Raw genomic sequence first — 18,437 nt, 5'->3', positions numbered from 1 at the left:
GAATACAACAGGTGTAGTAGACCTTACAGTGAAATGCTGAGTGCAACAGGTGTAGTAGACCTTACAGTGAAATGCCGAATACAACAGGTGTAGTAGACCTTACAGTGAAATGCTGAATATAACAGGTGTAGTAGACCTTACAGTGAAATGCTGAATACAACAGGTGTAGTAGACCTTACAGTGAAATGCTGAATACAACAGGTGTAGTAGACCTTACAGTGAAATGCTGAATACAACAGGTGTAGGTAGACCTTACAGTGAAATGCTGAATACAACAGGTGTAGGTAGACCTTACAGTGAAATGCTGAATACAACAGGTGTAGGTAGACCTTACAGTGAAATGCCGAATACAACAGGTGTAGTAGACCTCACAGTGAAATGCTGAATACAACAGGTGTAGGTAGACCTTACAGTGAAATGCTGAATACAACAGGTGTAGGTAGACCTTACAGTGAAATGCTGAATACAACAGGTGTAGTAGACCTCACAGTGAAATGCTGAATACAACAGGTGTAGGTAGACCTTACAGTGAAATGCTGAATACAACAGGTGTAGTAGACCTCACAGTGAAATGCTGAATACAACAGGTGTAGTAGACCTTACCGTGAAATGCTGAATACAACAGGTGTAGTAGACCTCACAGTGAAATGCTGAATACAACAGGTGTAGTAGACCTTACAGTGAAATGCTGAATACAACAGGTGTAGTAGACCTTACAGTGAAATGCCGAATACAACAGGTGTAGTAGACCTTACAGTGAAATGCTGAATACAACAGGTGTAGTAGACCTCACAGTGAAATGCTGAATACAACAGGTGTAGTAGACCTTACAGTGAAATGCTGAATACAACAGGTGTAGGTAGACCTTACAGTGAAATGCTGAATACAACAGGTGTAGTAGACCTCACAGTGAAATGCTGAATACAACAGGTGTAGTAGACCTTACAGTGAAATGCTGAATACAACAGGTGTAGTAGACCTTACAGTGAAATGCTGAATACAACAGGTGTAGTAGACCTCACAGTGAAATGCTTACTTACAGACTCTAACCAATAGTGTAAAAAAGGTATTAGGTGAACAATAGGTAGATAAAGAAATAAAACAACAGTAAAAAGACAGGCTATAAAAGTAGCGAGGCTACATACACTTATAGTATAATCTCTGAATACTACATACACTTATAGTATAATCTCTGAATACTACATACACTTATAGTATAATCTCTGAATACTACATACACTTATAGTATAATCTCTGAATACTACATACACTTATAGTATAATCTCTGAATACTACATACACTTATAGTATAATCTCTGAATACTACATACACTTATAGTATAATCTCTGAATACTACATACACTTATAGTATAATCTCTGAATACTACATACACTTATAGTATAATCTCTGAATACTACATACATTTATAGTATAATCTCTGAATACTACATACACTTAGTATAATCTCTGAATACTACATACACTTATAGTATAATCTCTGAATACTACATACACTTATAGTATAATCTCTGAATACTACATACACTTATAGTATAATCTCTGAATACTACATACACTGTTATAGTATAATCTCTGAATACTACATACACTTATAGTATAATCTCTGAATACTACATACATTTATAGTATAATCTCTGAATACTACATACACTTATAGTATAATCTCTGAATACTACATACACTGTTATAGTATAATCTCTGAATACTACATACACTTATAGTATAATCTCTGAATACTACATACACTTATAGTATAATCTCTGAATACTACACTGAGTGACTGCAGTTATTAAACGAGATGGATGAGGCAAAACAGAACAGGATGAAACTGTGGCAGTCCTAATATGGACACAAAACATCACACTTTACGGTCAGCAACGTTATATCATAGTAAAGTGAAAATGTTTTATTTCTTATAGTTCCCCTATACAAATATATAGATTATAAAAACAAATTATTAATTCATAAATAAGAAAATAAGTATATCTCATGCCTTATATATATACATTTGCATTAAATACTTAGAGAGGAGGGGAGATGGTGACTTAAAATTTGATGAGGACTCTCCCCCCACCCCTCCCCCTCCCCCTGTGTGCTTGGCCTAGTTTAAAGAGATGGAAGGAAGTGACTGATACACCATTACAAACAGCAGCCATGACACGTATCTTTTGGCCCATATTTGGCAAATGAGGAAATTTGCATGTGAGAACTTACAGTGCATTCTGAAAATATTCAGACCCCTTCCCCTTTTTTCTATATTTATTCTCCAATGAATTAAATACACATATTTTCCTCATCAATGTAGTAATACATGATTCTAGCGTGTGGTTTTGCTCCAGACCGACCACATCAAGGCCACCATTGGGCTGGAACACGGCAGAGGTGATTACCCACTGAGGAGGTGGGCTTCACCAGAAAGGTGAAACGGGGATGAAGGTGGGGCATTTCTAGGTGACTAATCTGACAACGTGAAAGGACAAAGAGAGAGCGTCACCTTCACATAAGAACAAGGGGAAGACCCATATTTTTACCGACTAGCTTTGAATCAACTTGAACCATCAGAGCTTTTTAGTGGCCTTTATTCAACCTCTATTTAAAAGCTGGTTCTGAAATCATGTACATAATTGTCAAATGAAAAACTTTATTTATCACATGCGTCGAATACAACAAGTGCAGACTTTAAAATGAAATGCTTTACTTACAAGCCCTTAATTAACCAACAACGGAGTTCAAGAAATAGAGTTAAGAAAATATTTATCAAATATATATTTTTTTTAAATAAGAAAAAGCAATACAATAAAATAACGTGATAATAGCAATAACGAGACTATATACAGGGGATACTGGTACAGAGTCAATGTGGAGGCTATATACAGGGGGGTACCGGTACAGAGTCAATGTGGAGGCTATATACAGGGGGTACCGGTACAGAGTCAATGTGGAGACTATATACAGGGGGTACCGGTACAGAGTCAATGTGGAGGCTATATACAGGGGGTACCGGTACAGAGTCAATGTGGAGGCTATATACAGGGGGTACCGGTACAGAGTCAATGTGGAGGCTATATACAGGGGGTACCGGTACAGAGTCAATGTGGAGGCTATATACAGGGGGTACCGGTACAGAGTCAATGTGGAGGCTATATACAGGGGGTACCGGTACAGAGTCAATGTGGAGGCTATATACAGGGGGTACCGGTACAGAGTCAATGTGGAGGCTATATACAGGGTATTACGGTACAGAGTCAATGTGGAGGCTATATACAGGGGGTACCGGTACAGAGTCAATGTGGAGGCTATATACAGGGGGTACCGGTACAGAGTCAATGTGGAGGCTATATACAGGGGGTACCGGTACAGAGTCAATGTGGAGGCTATATACAGGGGGTACCGGTACAGAGTCAATGTGGAGACTATATACAGGGGGTACCAGTACAGAGTCAATGTGGAGGCTATATACAGGGGGTACCGGTACAGAGTCAATGTGGAGGCTATATACAAGGGGGTACCGGTACAGAGTCAATGTGGAGGCTATATACAGGGGGTACCGGTACAGAGTCAATGTGGAGGCTATATACAGGGGGTACCGGTACAGAGTCAATGTGGAGGCTATATACAGGGGGTACCGGTACAGAGTCAATGTGGAGGCTATATAGAGGGGGTACCGGTACAGAGTCAATGTGGAGGCTATATACAGGGGGTACCGGTACAGAGTCAATGTGGAGGCTATATACAGGGGGTACCGGTACAGAGTCAATGTGGAGGCTATATACAGGGGGTACCGGTACAGAGTCAATGTGGAGGCTATATACAGGGGGTACCGGTACAGAGTCAATGTGGAGGCTATATACAGGGGGGTACTGGTACAGAGTCAATGTGGAGGCTATATACAGGGGGGTACTGGTACAGAGTCAATGTGGAGACTATATACAGGGGGGTACTGGTACAGAGTCAATGTGGAGGCTATATACAGGGGGTTACGGTACAGAGTCAATGTGGAGGCTATATACAGGGGGTACCGGTACAGAGTCAATGTGGAGGCTATATACAGGGGGTACCGGTACAGAGTCAATGTGGAGGCTATATACAGGGGGTACCGGTACAGAGTCAATGTGGAGGCAATATACAGGGGGTACCGGTACAGAGTCAATGTGGAGGCTATATACAGGGGGGTACTGGTACAGAGTCAATGTGGAGGCTATATACAGGGGGGTACTGGTACAGAGTCAATGTGGAGACTATATACAGGGGGGTACTGGTACAGAGTCAATGTGGAGACTATATACAGGGGGGTACTGGTACAGAGTCAATGTGGAGACTATATACAGGGGGTACCGGTACAGAGTCAATGTGGAGACTATATACAGGGGGTACCGGTACAGAGTCAATGTGGAGGCTATATACATTGGGTACCGGTGCAGAGTCAATGTGGAGGCTATATACAGGGGGGTACTGGTACAGAGTCAATGTGGAGACTATATACAGGGGGGTACTGGTACAGAGTCAATGTGGAGACTATATACAGGGGGTACCGGTACAGAGTCAATGTGGAGACTATATACAGGGGGGTACTGGTACAGAGTCAATGTGGAGACTATATACAGGGGGTACCGGTACAGAGTCAATGTGGAGGCTATATACAGGGGGTACCGGTACAGAGTCAATGTGGAGGCTATATACAGGGGGGTACCGGTACCGAGTCAATGTGGAGGCTATATACAGGGGATACCGGTACCGAGTCAATGTGGAGGCTATATACAGGGGGTAACGGTACAGAGTCAATGTGGAGGCTATATACAGGGGGTACCGGTACAGAGTCAATGTGGAGGCTATATACAGGGGATACCGGTACAGAGTCAATGTGGAGGCTATATACAGGGGGTACCGGTACAGAGTCAATGTGGAGGCTATATACAGGGGGTACCGGTACATAGTCAATATGGAGGCTATATACAGGGGGCACCGGTACAGAGTCAATATGGAGGCTATATACAGGGGGTACCGGTACCGAGTCAATGTGGAGGCTATATACAGGGGGTACCGGTACAGAGTCAATATGGAGGCTATATACAGGGGGCACCGGTACAGAGTCAATATGGAGGCTATATACAGGGGGTACCGGTACAGAGTCAATGTGGAGGCTATATACAGGAGGTACCGGTACCGAGTCAATGTGGAGGTTATATACAGGGGGTACCGGTACAGAGTCAATGTGGAGGCTATATACAGGGGGCACCGGTACCGAGTCTATGTGGAGGCTATATACAGGGGGTACCGGTACAGAGTCAATGTGGAGGCTATATACAGTGGGTACCGGTACAGAGTCAATGTGGAGGCTATATACAGGGGGTACCGGTACCGAGTCAATGTGGAGGCTATATACAGGGGGTACCGGTACCGAGTCAATATGGAGGCTATATACAGTGGGTACCGGTACCGAGTCTATGTGGAGGCTATATACAGGGAGTACCGGTACAGAGTCAATGTGGAGGCTATATACAGTGGGTACCGGTACAGAGTCAATGTGGAGGCTATATACAGGGGGTACCGGTACAGAGTCAATGTGGAGGCTATATACAGGGGGTACCGATACCGAGTCAATATGGAGGCTATATACAGGGGGTACCGGTACAGAGTCAATGTGGAGGCTATATACAGGGGGTACCGGTACAGAGTCAATATGGAGGCTATATACAGTGGGTACCGGTACCGAGTCTATGTGGAGGCTATATACAGGGAGTACCGGTACAGAGTCAATGTGGAGGCTATATACAGTGGGTACCGGTACAGAGTCAATGTGGAGGCTATATACAGGGGGTACCGGTACAGAGTCAATGTGGAGGCTATATACAGGGGGTACCGATACCGAGTCAATATGGAGGCTATATACAGGGGGTACCGGTACAGAATCAATGTGCAGAGGTACAGGTTAATTGAGGTAATTTGTACATGTAGGTAGGGGTGAAGTGACTATGCATAGATAATAAACAGTGAGTAGCAGCAGTGTACAAAACAAATGGGGGGGTCAATTTAATAGTCTGGTGGCCATTTGATTAATTGTTCAGCAGTCTTATGTCTTGGGGGTAGAAGCTGTTAAGGAGCCCTTTGGTCCTAAAATTGGCATTCCGGTACAGCTTGCCGTGCGGTAGCAGAGAGAACAGTCTATGACTAGGGGTCAAACTTTTTGAGGATCTGAGGACCCATGACAAAATGTTTCAGTCTCCTCAGGGGGAAAAGGTGTTGTCGTGCCCTCTTCACGACTGTCTTGGTGTGTTTGGACCACGATAGTTTGTTGGTGATGTGGACACAAACAATGTGAAAAAGCTAACTAAATAGCACAGTTGGTTAGAAGCCCATAAAATGGCAGCCACCCCCCTCCGCCTCCATTCCCAGATGCTATAACCTCAACATTGATAACAAAAAATAAAAATGACAACAACAAAAAATCCCATATCAAATACAACAGTAGTCATATGATATTAAAAGGAGGTACTTCAACAGACTAAAGAAAGTTTTATTCAATGTGAAAGTCATGTTAGCTGGAAAAGCCCATGAAGGAGAGTTGACAGGGAAGTAAAACCTAAAACCGCATTAAACCAAAAGGGGAATTGAAAGATAGAAGGCCATTCTAGGCAGTAAGATGCAACACTGTGAAATCACGGCAGGAAGGAACAGACATTATTGTGGAGTATTGGTGTTTCCTTTCTCTCCCCCCCCCCATTTCTATTTTTATTGTTCTTGGTGTTGGCCTGAAGGTGACACGGTAAGCCCTTCCTGTCTTAAAGCCCAGTGTTATGAGACTATTAACATGACTGTGTCTTGAGAAAAAGTAGAATTAATTTTACCTTTATTTAACTCGGCAAATCAGTTAAGAACAAATTCTTATTTACAATGACGGCCTAGACCGGCCAAGCCCAGACGACGCTGGAACAATTTTGCGTCGCCCTATGGGACTCCCAATCACAGCCGGTTGTGATACAGCCCGGAATCGAACCAGGATGTCTGTAGTGACGCACTGAATCTCAGCGCTTGTGGCCTTAGACCGCTGCGCCACTCGGGAATGAGAGAATGGAAGGAGTGAGAGAGGATGGAAGGAGTGAGAGAATGGAAGGAGTGAGAGGAAGGTGATCACAGGTATAATGGTATGACAAGTGAAACTGACAGAGAGGAGGAGGATAAGAGGGGCATTCAGAACTCTGACTAAGTGAAACTCTGTGGCTTCCCTCCTTCCTCTCTTTAGTATCCGTTACGCTGCTGGTGGTGGTAGTGGAAGGTGTGAGTGGCAAATATTGGAAGGAGTGAGCTTAAGTTTGTGGAGACACTGCACAACACACTGGTTGTAAAGTGTTGTGGAGACACTGCACAACACACTGGTTGTAAAGTGTTGTGGAGACAATGCACAACACACTGGTTGTAAAGTGTTGTGGAGACAATGCACAACACACTGGTTGTAAAGTGTTGTGGAGACAATGCACAACACACTGGTTGTAAAGTGTTGTGGAGACAATGCACAACACACTAGTTGTAAAGTGTTGTGGAGACAATGCACAACACACTAGTTGTAAAGTGTTGTGGAGACAATGCACAACACACTGGTTGTAAAGTGTTGTGGAGACAATGCACAACACACTGGTTGTGGAAAACAATTTGTACAGACAAACTCCATTATTCCACAGAAATATTGGTGAAATATCACAACCATTGTGTCGTAGGCCTACATTAGTTGTAGTGCGGGATCAAATGAGAGTCCAGATGTAGTGCAGACGCACGGCGTCATTTCATTGCCAGTTCAGTGGAATGTAGTAATATATGATTCTAGGGTGTGGTTTTGCTCCAGACCGACCACATCAAGGCCACCACTGGGCTGGAACACGGCTTGAGGTGATTACCCACTGAGGTGGGCTTCACCAGAAAGGTGAAACGGGGATGAAGGTGGGGCATTTCTAGGTGACTAATCTGACAATATGAAAGGACAAAGAGAGAGCTTCACATACAGTGCATTGGTAAAGTATGCAGACTCCTCGACTTTTTGTTACTTACAGCCTTATTTTAAAATGGATTTAAAAAAAATGAAATCCTCTATTCTGCCCTGGAATGGCGTTCCCATGCAAAACTAGACAGATAGTTGTTATCTAAGTCTTCAATAAAACTCACAAAGGCACGACTTTTCTTGAATTAATATATTGAAAACGTTTGTTGTTTATTAACTGCAAAAATACAGAAAATAATATACTTTAGTATTCAGTTTACGTCGACATACTGTAGCTGTACATTATACATTTCAAATTGAAGTTGCATAAATACAAAGAACGTGCCAAGGTACCATGTATCGGGCACGATGCCAAACCATATAACTAATTGTGACTCATATGGTAATTGGCTAACTCATTTCATTACGCTAATAATGTGCAACCACCTCTGTACAATAACAAAGCATATTACACTCGAAGAGCAAAGTAATACAGCTAACGGCATACATGAAAGGAAAGGCAATTTGTATGAGTAAATGCAACCAACTAACATTGATAAGTAAGCAATTCTATCAATAACAATATTATCATCGCTAGCAATATGCTTGAATCGAACTTACAAACAAATGTTTTCCGAGTCTGAAGCGTGACATGTATTAACTGCACTGAAAGACCGGCACCTCAGTGTTGTTTTTAGCTGCTTCTCTGCGTGTCTCTTCCTGTTTCCTTACAGTCTTTCTAAGTACCAGGAAACTCCACTAGGGGGCGATAAATAACAATGGAACACAATGAAAATCCATTTTAACCACTGTAATAAAATAATCTGATACCTTCTAATAGGATGGCAGCACACTCCCCGCTTGGTATAATGAAATTGTGCCACTATGAAATAAAAGTCCAGAAAACAAATAATGTCCTTTTTATATTTTGTCTCTAGGATGCTTCAGAAAGAAGAACAACAATCTCTGAGATTGGTCTCAGAAACACCTTAGCAGCTCCTTGCTTGACCATTTTTAGTTCTACTTTCCTAACCTTTTTTATCAGTACTGGGAAAGGTTTTTACCACAAGCCCGACTGGCCAGTCATTTCTGTGCGCCTGACTGTCTTTCAATGAGACAACATCTCCCACTTTTACATTTGGCTTTTCTGCTGTCCATTTTCTGCGTCTCTGCAGCGTTGTCAGGTACCCCCGTCTCCACCTTTACCAGAAGGTGTCCAATGTCTCGCTGACTTGATTCCACTGTTTTCCATGAAGGTCGTTCATGCTGAAGTATCCAGAAGGGGCAGAAGGTAGCGCTGGTCTTTTGTGTCAGTAACATGGATGGGGTGAGAATGGCAGGCATGTCAGGGTCGGTTGACACTGACACTAGGGGTTTCGCATTGATTATTGCCATAACTTCAGACATAAGTGTAACGCTGTTCTTCCTGGGAAGGAGAGGCGGACCAAAACGCAACGCGATTATTTTTATACATATTTAATAAAATATGATAACTTGGACAATGTATAATACAAAATAATAAACGTGAAAAACCGAAACAGCCCTATCTGGTGCAACAAACACAGAGACAGGAACAATCACCCACAAAGAATATGGCTGCCTAAATATGGTTCCCCATCAGAGACAACGATAAACACCTGCCTCTGATTGAGAACCACTCTAGGCAACCATAGACTTACCTAGACTACTTCACTAAACCACAATCCCAATACCTACTAAAACCCCAAGACAAAACACACCACATAATAACCCATGTCACACCCTGGCCTGACCAAAATAATAAAGAAAACACTAAATACTAAGACCAGGGCGTGACAATAAGAGTGCTCAAGACCTCATGTGTGAGACGAGTGGAGCCCGTCTGAAACAGCAAAGCATCAAGGATACGTCTGGCAACCCCAATGATTGTAGACCGAACATCTAGGATACGTCTGGCAACCCCAATGAGTCTCTCCCAAGAACCACCCATATGAGATGAATGTGGGGGTTTAAATATCCAAGTACATCCCTTGTCTGAGAGGTATTTAGTCAGTTCTGAGTCATTTGTGTCGATACCCAGTTCCCTGCAGGCACCTTTAAAGTTTGTACCTCGATCAGAGCGTAGCACTTTTGCTGGACCACGGACAGAGAAAAAAAACGCCTCGTTGATGAAGCTGGATGTGGACATGGATTCGATGAGCTCAATATGGGACTGCTCTAGTAGACATACATGTAAAGAGCACCGTCCAGCGCTCGGAGTCTGCACTACCACCTCTAGTGAGATGAGTGATGACATTCCATGGTCCAAACACATCAAGTCCAACGCTGGTGAATAGTGGTTCAGATGTGAGTCTGTCTGCAGGCAAGTCAGCCATCTTTTGGTCAACTAACCACCCTCTAACATTGCGGCAGGTGACACACGTGTGAATGATACCAGAGACCAGACGTTTGCTCCCAATAATCCAGAAGCCTGCTGCTTGAATAGCTCCATCTGAAAAATGACGGCCCTGGTGAGCCACTTTCTCGTGATAATGTCTTACCAGCAGAGTTGCGACATGATGTGTCCGTGGGATGATGAGAGGGTGTTTTTCGTCTTGTAACATGTCGGCGGAGGATAAGCGGCCTCCCACCCTCAGCAACCCATCCTCATCAATCACTGGGTTCAGCTTTTTGAGTGTACTTTGTTTTGGGAACTCTTTTCCTTTTTTCAATGCATTTGAATTCCTCTTTTAATGCCTCTTTTCATGCCAGTCTTTTTGTCTAAAGTCCTGCGAAGTGATGTGAGACGGTGTATGACCTGCTCCCTGTTATTAGGAAGTGATGTGAGACGGCTCATGACCTGCTCCCTGTTATTAGGAAGTGATGTGAGACGGCTCATGGCCTGCTCCCTGTTATTAGGAAGTGATGTGAGACGGTTCATGGCCTGCTCCCTGTTATTAGGAAGTGATGTGAGATGGTTCATGGCCTGCTCCCTGTTATTAGGAAGTGATGTGAGACGGTTCATGGCCTGCTCCCTGTTATTAGGAAGTGATGTGAGACGGTTCATGGCCTGCTCCCTGTTATTAGGAAGTGATGTGAGACAGTTCATGGCCTGCTCCCTGTTATTAGGAAGTGATGTGAGACGGTTCATGGCCTGCTCCCTGTTATTAGGAAGTGATGTGAGACGGTTCATGGCCTGCTCCCTGTTATTAGGAAGTGATGTGAGGCGGTTCATGGCCTGCTCCCTGTTATTAGGAAGTGATGTGAGACGGTTCATGGCCTGCTCCCTGTTATTAGGAAGTGATGTGAGACGGTTCATGGCCTGCTCCCTGTTATTAGGAAGTGATGTGAGGCGGTTCATGGCCTGCTCCCTGTTATTAGGAAGTGATGTGAGACGGCTCATGGCCTGCTCCCTGTTATTAGGAAGTGATGTGAGGCGGTTCATGGCCTGCTCCCTGTTATTAGGAAGTGATGTGAGACGGTTCATGGCCTGCTCCCTGTTATTAGGAAGGCGACGTCTAGTGGGGCGAAAGGGTACTGGAGCCACCCAGTTGTTTCCATCATCCTGGAAAACCTGTTTGTCCATAATGTCCAAGAAGGCTTTGTCCTCCACTGATGGTGCTGGTTTATCCTCGTCTTGTGTTTTGTCGAACACAGAACATCCCAGTTGTGCTTGGATCTCTTGAGTGCACTGTAGAGAGAGAGATGTATTTCTGAGCTAGTTCTCTTTCACCTGGATGATGTCAGGGCAAGGGCTCAGATAGGATGTGTGAAGGAATTTTGAAGTCTGTTTGTCCGGAACACGTTGAACCTGGCTGGTCGGTGAGCAGGTACCCTTCTACTTTAGCACTCTCCAGTTCGAGAAGAATGTCACCTAGTTCTCTTAGTTTGTGATTGTCTTTGTTAGCCAGTTTTGGAAAATCATAAATTTTCTTCAACAGTGCATTCTAGATCACTTCGGGTGTACCATAGCACTCTTCTAGTCGTTGCCAGACCATGTTAAGCCCTGCTGTTGCGTTGAAAATATGGACAGATCTAATTCTGTTTGCTTGCTCAGATGACTTTGCCTCAAGCCACTTAGTAATTAGATCTAACTCTTCCCTGGCTGATAAATTCAAGTCTCTGGTCGCATTGAGAAAGGATGCTTTCCATGCCCAATAATTTTCAGGGCGATCATCAAACTTCAGGAGTCCTGAACTCACCATTTCACGGCGTAGGAGGTACTAGATAAGGTCTGGTGACACTTGTGACTCAGGGAAGCTTTGTGTGTGTGACTGGAAGTGGGCTTGTTTTCCATTTCCACCATGCTGCTGTTCATTCCTTTTGAACGGAGAGTCTCTGCTTATGCTCCGTTGTTTGCCACTTTCTAGATTGTGGCATGTAGCTGGGTCAACATTAAGCTCTTGTTTCTCTACTTCAAATGTAAGTTCAGCAAAGTAGGGCCTAGCATGTTGTTGCACATATTCACAAGTACGTTGGACTGGACTTAAGGGCTGTGTCCCTGTGTCTAGTTCTTTGCGAAGCTCAATGCGTTCTGATCCTACAGCTTCTTCAAAGGCTGCAGCTTCAGCCAACGCAGCAGCAGCTTCAGCCAACGCAGCAGCAGCTTCAGCCAACGCAGCAGCAGCTTCAGCCAACACAGCAGCAGCTTCAGCCAACGCAGCAGCATCTTCAGCCAACACAGCAGCAGCTGCTCTCTCAACTTGGAGAACATATAAACTTGCCTCGAGGTCAGCTTTTTGCTTCAACAAGCTGGCCTCTATTTCTGCCTTTTGTTTCATCACAGAAGCTTCCTCAGCATAGGAGACTTGTGCATGTGCTGCGTCCGCCTTGGCGCGTGCTTTGACGGCTACAGAACTCACAGTTGAGGATCTGCTTGACTGTTTTGATGACCTTGATCTTGTAGACTGAAACTTGGTCCCAATGTGCTGAAGAGGCTCCTCCATCTCTCTCTGTTGAACACTTGGCTCTGGTTGTTGCATGGTAGACTGCTGGTCTTCCCTAGGATCAGAAGCTTTGTTGGCTGATGTACGTAGAAACATAAGCACCGTGTGCAGTTATTCTTGTGCTTGAGCCCGCAGTGGTGATTTTTTTTCTCTCACTATTCTGTCCTGGAATCGCGTTCCAATGCAAAACTAGACAACGAAGTCTCCAATAAACCTCCCAAGGCGTGACTTTTCTTGAATGAATATATTGAAAATGTTTGTTGTGAAAAAACAAATATTTTCCGAGTCTGAAGCGTGACATGTATTAACTGCACCGAAAGACCGTCACCGTAGCGTTGTTTTTAGCTGCTTCTCTGCGTGTCTCTTCCTGTTTCCTTACAGTCTTTCTAGGTACCAGAAAGCTCCATGAAAATCAATTTTTAACCACTGTAATAAAATAATATGTTACCTTCTGACAGGATGGCAGCACAACCTCATTAATCTAAACACAATACCCCAAATTACAAAGCGAAACAGGTTTTTACAAATGTTTACAAATGTATTACAAAACAAAAAACAGAAATACCTTATTTACATAAGTAGCCAGACTTTTTGCTAAAAGACCCGAAATTGAGTCAGGCGCATCCTGTTTCCCTTGATCATCCTTGAGAAGTTCTACAACTTGATTAGAGTCCACCTGTCATAAATTACATTGATTGGTCATGACTTGGAAAGGCACACACCTGTCTATATAAGGCCCCACAGTTGACAATACATGTCAGAGCAAAAACCAAGCCATGAGGTGGAAGGAATTGTCCGTAGAACTCAGAGACAGGATTTTGTCGAGGCACAGATCTGGGGATGAGTAGCAAAACATGTCTGCAGTATTGAAGGTCCCCAAGGACACAGTGGCCTCGATCATTCTTAAACGGAAGCAGTTTGGAACCACCAAGCTGGGCGCCCGGCCAAACTGAGTAATCAGCGGAGAGAAAGAAAGACCCTGGTCAGGGAGGGGATTAAGAAACCGATGGTCACTCTGACAGAGTTCCAAAGTTAACTGTGAAGATGGGAGAACCTTCCAGAAAGACAACCATCTCTACAGCACTCCACCAATCAGGCCTTTATGGTAGAGTGGCCAGATGGAAGCCACTCCTCAGTAAAAAGCACATGACAGCCCGCTTGGAGTTTGCCAAAAGGTACCTGAAGACTCTCAGACCACGAGGAACAAGATTCTCTGGTATGATGAAACCAAGATTGAACTCTTTGGCCTGAATGCCAAGTGTCACATCTGGAGGAAACCTGGCACCATCTGTACAATGAAGCATGGTGGTGGCAGCATCATGCTGTGGGGATGTCTTTCAGCAGCAACCGACCGAGGGAAAGATGAACGGCGCAAAGTACAGAGAGATCCTTGATGAAAACCTGCTCCAGAGCACTCAGGACCTCAGACTGGGGCGAAGGTTCACCTTCCATCAGGACAACGACCCTAAGCACACAGTCAAGACAACGTTGGAGTGGCTTCGGTACAAGCTCTCGAAATGTCCTTGAGTGGCCCAGCCAGATCGTGGACTTGACCCTGATCGAACATCTCTGGAGAGACCTGAAAATAGCTGTGCAGTGACGCTCCCCATCCAACCTGACAGAGATTGAGAGGATCTACAGAGAAGAATGGAGAAACTCCCCGAATACAGGTGTGCCAAGCTTGTAGCGTCATACCCAAGAAGACCCAAGGCTGTAATCGCTGCCAAAGATGCTTCAACAAGGTACTGAATACTTACGTAAATATGATATTTCAGTTATGTATTTTTTTTTTTACATTTGCAAACATTTTTAAAAACCTGTTTTTGATTTGTCATTATGGGGTATTATGTGTAGATTGGTGATATAATATATATATTTAAATCCATTTTAGAATAAGGCTTTAACAAAACAAAAAGCCACCATAAGTACAAGGGGAAGTCCCATCTTTTTACCTTTGATTCAACTTGAACCATGAGAGGTTTTTAGTGGCTGTTTCAATCTCTATTTAAAAATTGGGTCTTGAAATCATGTACATAATTGTCAGGTGCCTCAACATTGATAACAAAAATACAAAACTACCCCCCCAAAAAATCGATATCAACTGAAACAGTTGTCATTTATGGCATTTATGGTCATTTATGGTATTAAATGTACTTCCAATAACCTAAGTAAGTTTTATTCAATGTCATGTCATGTCACTTACTTTTTTTAAAAGACCATTTAAGGAGAGTTGACAGGGAAGTAAAACCTAAAACCGCATTAAACCAAAAGGGGAATTGAAAGATAGAAGGCCATTCTAGGCAGTAAGATGCAACACTGTGAAATCACGGCAGGAAGGAACAGACATTATTGTGGAGTATTGGTGTTTCCTTTCTCCCCCCCCATTTCTATTTTTATTGTTCTTGGTGTTGGCCTGAAGGTGACACGGTAAGCCCTTCCTGTCCTAAAGCCCAGTGTTGAGACTATTTACATGACTGTGTCTTGAGAAAAAGTAGAATGGAAGGAGTGAGAGAGAATGGAAGGAGTGAGAGGGGATGGAAGGAGTGAGAGGGGATGGAAGGAGTGAGAGGGGATGGAAGGAGTGAGAGAGGATGGAAGGAGTGAGAGAGGATGGAAGGAGTGAGAGAATGGAAGGAGTGAGAGAATGGAAGGAGTGAGAGAGGATGGAAGGAGTGAGAGGAAGGTGATCACAGGTATAATGGTATGACAAGTGAAACTGACAGAGAGGAGGAGGATAAGAGGGGCATTCAGAACTCTGACTAAGTGAAACTCTGTGGCTTCCCTCCTTCCTCTCTTTAGTATCCGTTACGCTGCTGGTGGTGGTAGTGGAAGGTGTGAGTGGCAAGTTTTGGTCCACTAGTGGTTTAAGGTTAGGTTAGGTCAGACCTCCCGAGCCGCGCAGCACTCTAAGGCCCAGGTTTGATCCCAGGCTGTGTCACAACCGGCCGTGACTCTGGGAGTCCCATAGGGGGAAGGTGACTATATACAGGGTCAGCACCATATTAACAATGTACAGGGATACTGGAGTGATGGAGGTAGATATGTACAGGGATACTGGAGTGATGGAGGTAGATATGTACAGGGATACTGGAGTGGAGGTAGATATGTATAGGGGTAAGGTGACTAGGCATATAAGTCAGAAGTCTACATATACATCAGCCAAATACATTTAAATTCAGTTTTTCACAATTCTTGACATATAATCCGAGTAAAAATTCCCTGTTTTAGGTCAGTTAGGATCACCACATTATTTAAAGAATGTGAAATGTCAGAATAATAGTAGAGAGAGTGATTTATTTCAGCTTTTATTTCTTTCATCACATTCCCAGTGGGTCAGAAGTTTACATACACTCAATTAGTACTTGGTAGCATTGCCATTAAATTGATTAACTTGGGTCAAACGTTTTTGGTAGCCTTCCACAAGCTTCCCACAATAAGTTGGGTGAATGTTGGCCCATTCCTCCTGACAGAGCTGTTGAAACTGAGTCAGGTTTGTAGACCTCCTTGCTCGCACACGCTTTTTCAGATCTGCCCACACATTTTCTATAAGCTTGAGGACAGGGCTTTGTGATGGCCACTCCAATACCTTGAATTTCTTGTCCTTAAGCCATTTTGCCACAACTTTGGAAGTATGCTTGTGGTCATTGTCCAATTAGAAGACCCATTTGAGACCAAGTTTTAACTTGACTGATGTCTTGAGATGTTGCTTCAATATATCCACCTATTTCCCTCCCTCATGATGCCATCTATTTTGTGAAGTGCACAAGTCCCTCCTGCAGCAAAGCACCCCCACAACATGATGCTGCCACCCCCGTGCTTCACGGTTGGGATGGTGTTATTCGGCTTGCAAGTTTCTACCTTTTTCCTCCAAACATAACGATGGTCATTATGGTCAAATAGTTATGTTTGTTTCAACAGACCAGAGGACATTTCTCCAAAAAGTACGATCTTTGTCCCCATGTGCAGTTGCAAACCGTAGTCTGGCTTTTTTTATGGCGGTTTTGGAGCAGTGGCTTCTTCCTTGCTGAGCGGCCTTTCAGGTTATGTCGATATAGGACTCGTTTTACTGTGGATATAGATAATTTTGCTCCTGTTTCCTCCAGCATCTTCACAAGGTCCTTTGCTGTTGTTCTGGAATTGATTTTCACTTTTCGCTCCAAAGTACGTTCATGTCTAGGAGACAGAATGCGTCTCCTTCCTGAGCGGTATGGCGGTTGCGTGGTCCCATGGTGTTTATACTTGCGTACTATTGTTTGTACTGATGAACGTGGTACCTTCAGGCATTTGTAAATTGCTCCCAAGGATGAACCAGACTTGTGGAGGTCTACAATTGTTTTCTGAGGTCTTGGGTGATTTCTTTTGATTTTCCCATGATGTCAAGCAAAGACGCACTGCGTTTGATGGTAGGACTTGAAATACATCCACAGATACACCTCCAATTGATTAAAATGATGTCAATTAGCCTATCAGAAGCTTATAAAGCCATGGCATCATTTTCTGGAATTTTTAAAGGCACAGTCAATTTAGTGTATGTAAATTCCAGGGGGTCATAAATTGGGATACAGTGAATTATAAGTTAAATAATCTGTCTGTAAACAATTGTTGGAAAAATTACTTGCGTCATGCACAAAGTAGATGTCCTAACCGACTTGCCAAAACTATACTTTGTTAACAAGAAATTTGTGGAGTGGTTGAAAAACTAGTTTTAATGACTCCAACCTAAATGTATGTAAACTTTCGACTTCAACTGTATATAGCCCGTGCAGCCATTTTGGTATATATGTGTATATGTATATATGTATATGTTTAACTAAACAGGCTTTGCCCCACCTTCCCTGAATGACACGTCACCACTATACTACATTGTTAATGATTGCTGCGTTGTTGGGTTTAGAGCTGCAAGAAAGACATTTCACTGTACTTGTGCAACTGACATTACAACGTTAAACTTAACTATTGCAATGCTGTGAAATCCAAAATTGGAAACAACTGACTCAATGTTTTTATTTTGTATGTGCAATTATTATAATTTTGTCCAAACCTGAGAATATTCTAGATATTTAGAACATTTTATCTCTGAATTATGCCCAATTGTGAGTTGACACTAACACATAATTTTGCACACCGACTAAGGAGGAAGTGAAAAGTTAGCACTACATGCTAAAACGTTCCCTACCATGCATAAATTAATACATGTTATATTTTAACCGTCTACTGCAGTGGGCTAAATCATGGTCACACAAGAGTGTTTCTTGGTAGTCTTAAACAAATCTAGTTTGAAACAAAAGTATACACCTCAGACACATGGTTATGGGCTTAAAAAAAAAAGAAGACACCTGTACCATGTCAGATATAGAGTTGAAATGTATTACATTTTGAGTTTGTATCCTGATATTACACTTTATATAAAAGAAGACTGAAATAGAACAAAACTGTTTGACAAAAAAAACACTGGATTTCAGCGATAAAAAAAATAATTATGTTGATTAATTATGAAAAATATTAATAACATTCCGACCATGAGGCAACTAGGTCATTTGA

This window comes from Oncorhynchus mykiss, chromosome 32 (assembly GCF_013265735.2).
Source record: "Oncorhynchus mykiss isolate Arlee chromosome 32, USDA_OmykA_1.1, whole genome shotgun sequence".
In the NCBI taxonomy this organism is placed as follows: domain Eukaryota; kingdom Metazoa; phylum Chordata; class Actinopteri; order Salmoniformes; family Salmonidae; genus Oncorhynchus; species Oncorhynchus mykiss.
This window is presented reverse-complemented; position numbering follows the sequence as displayed.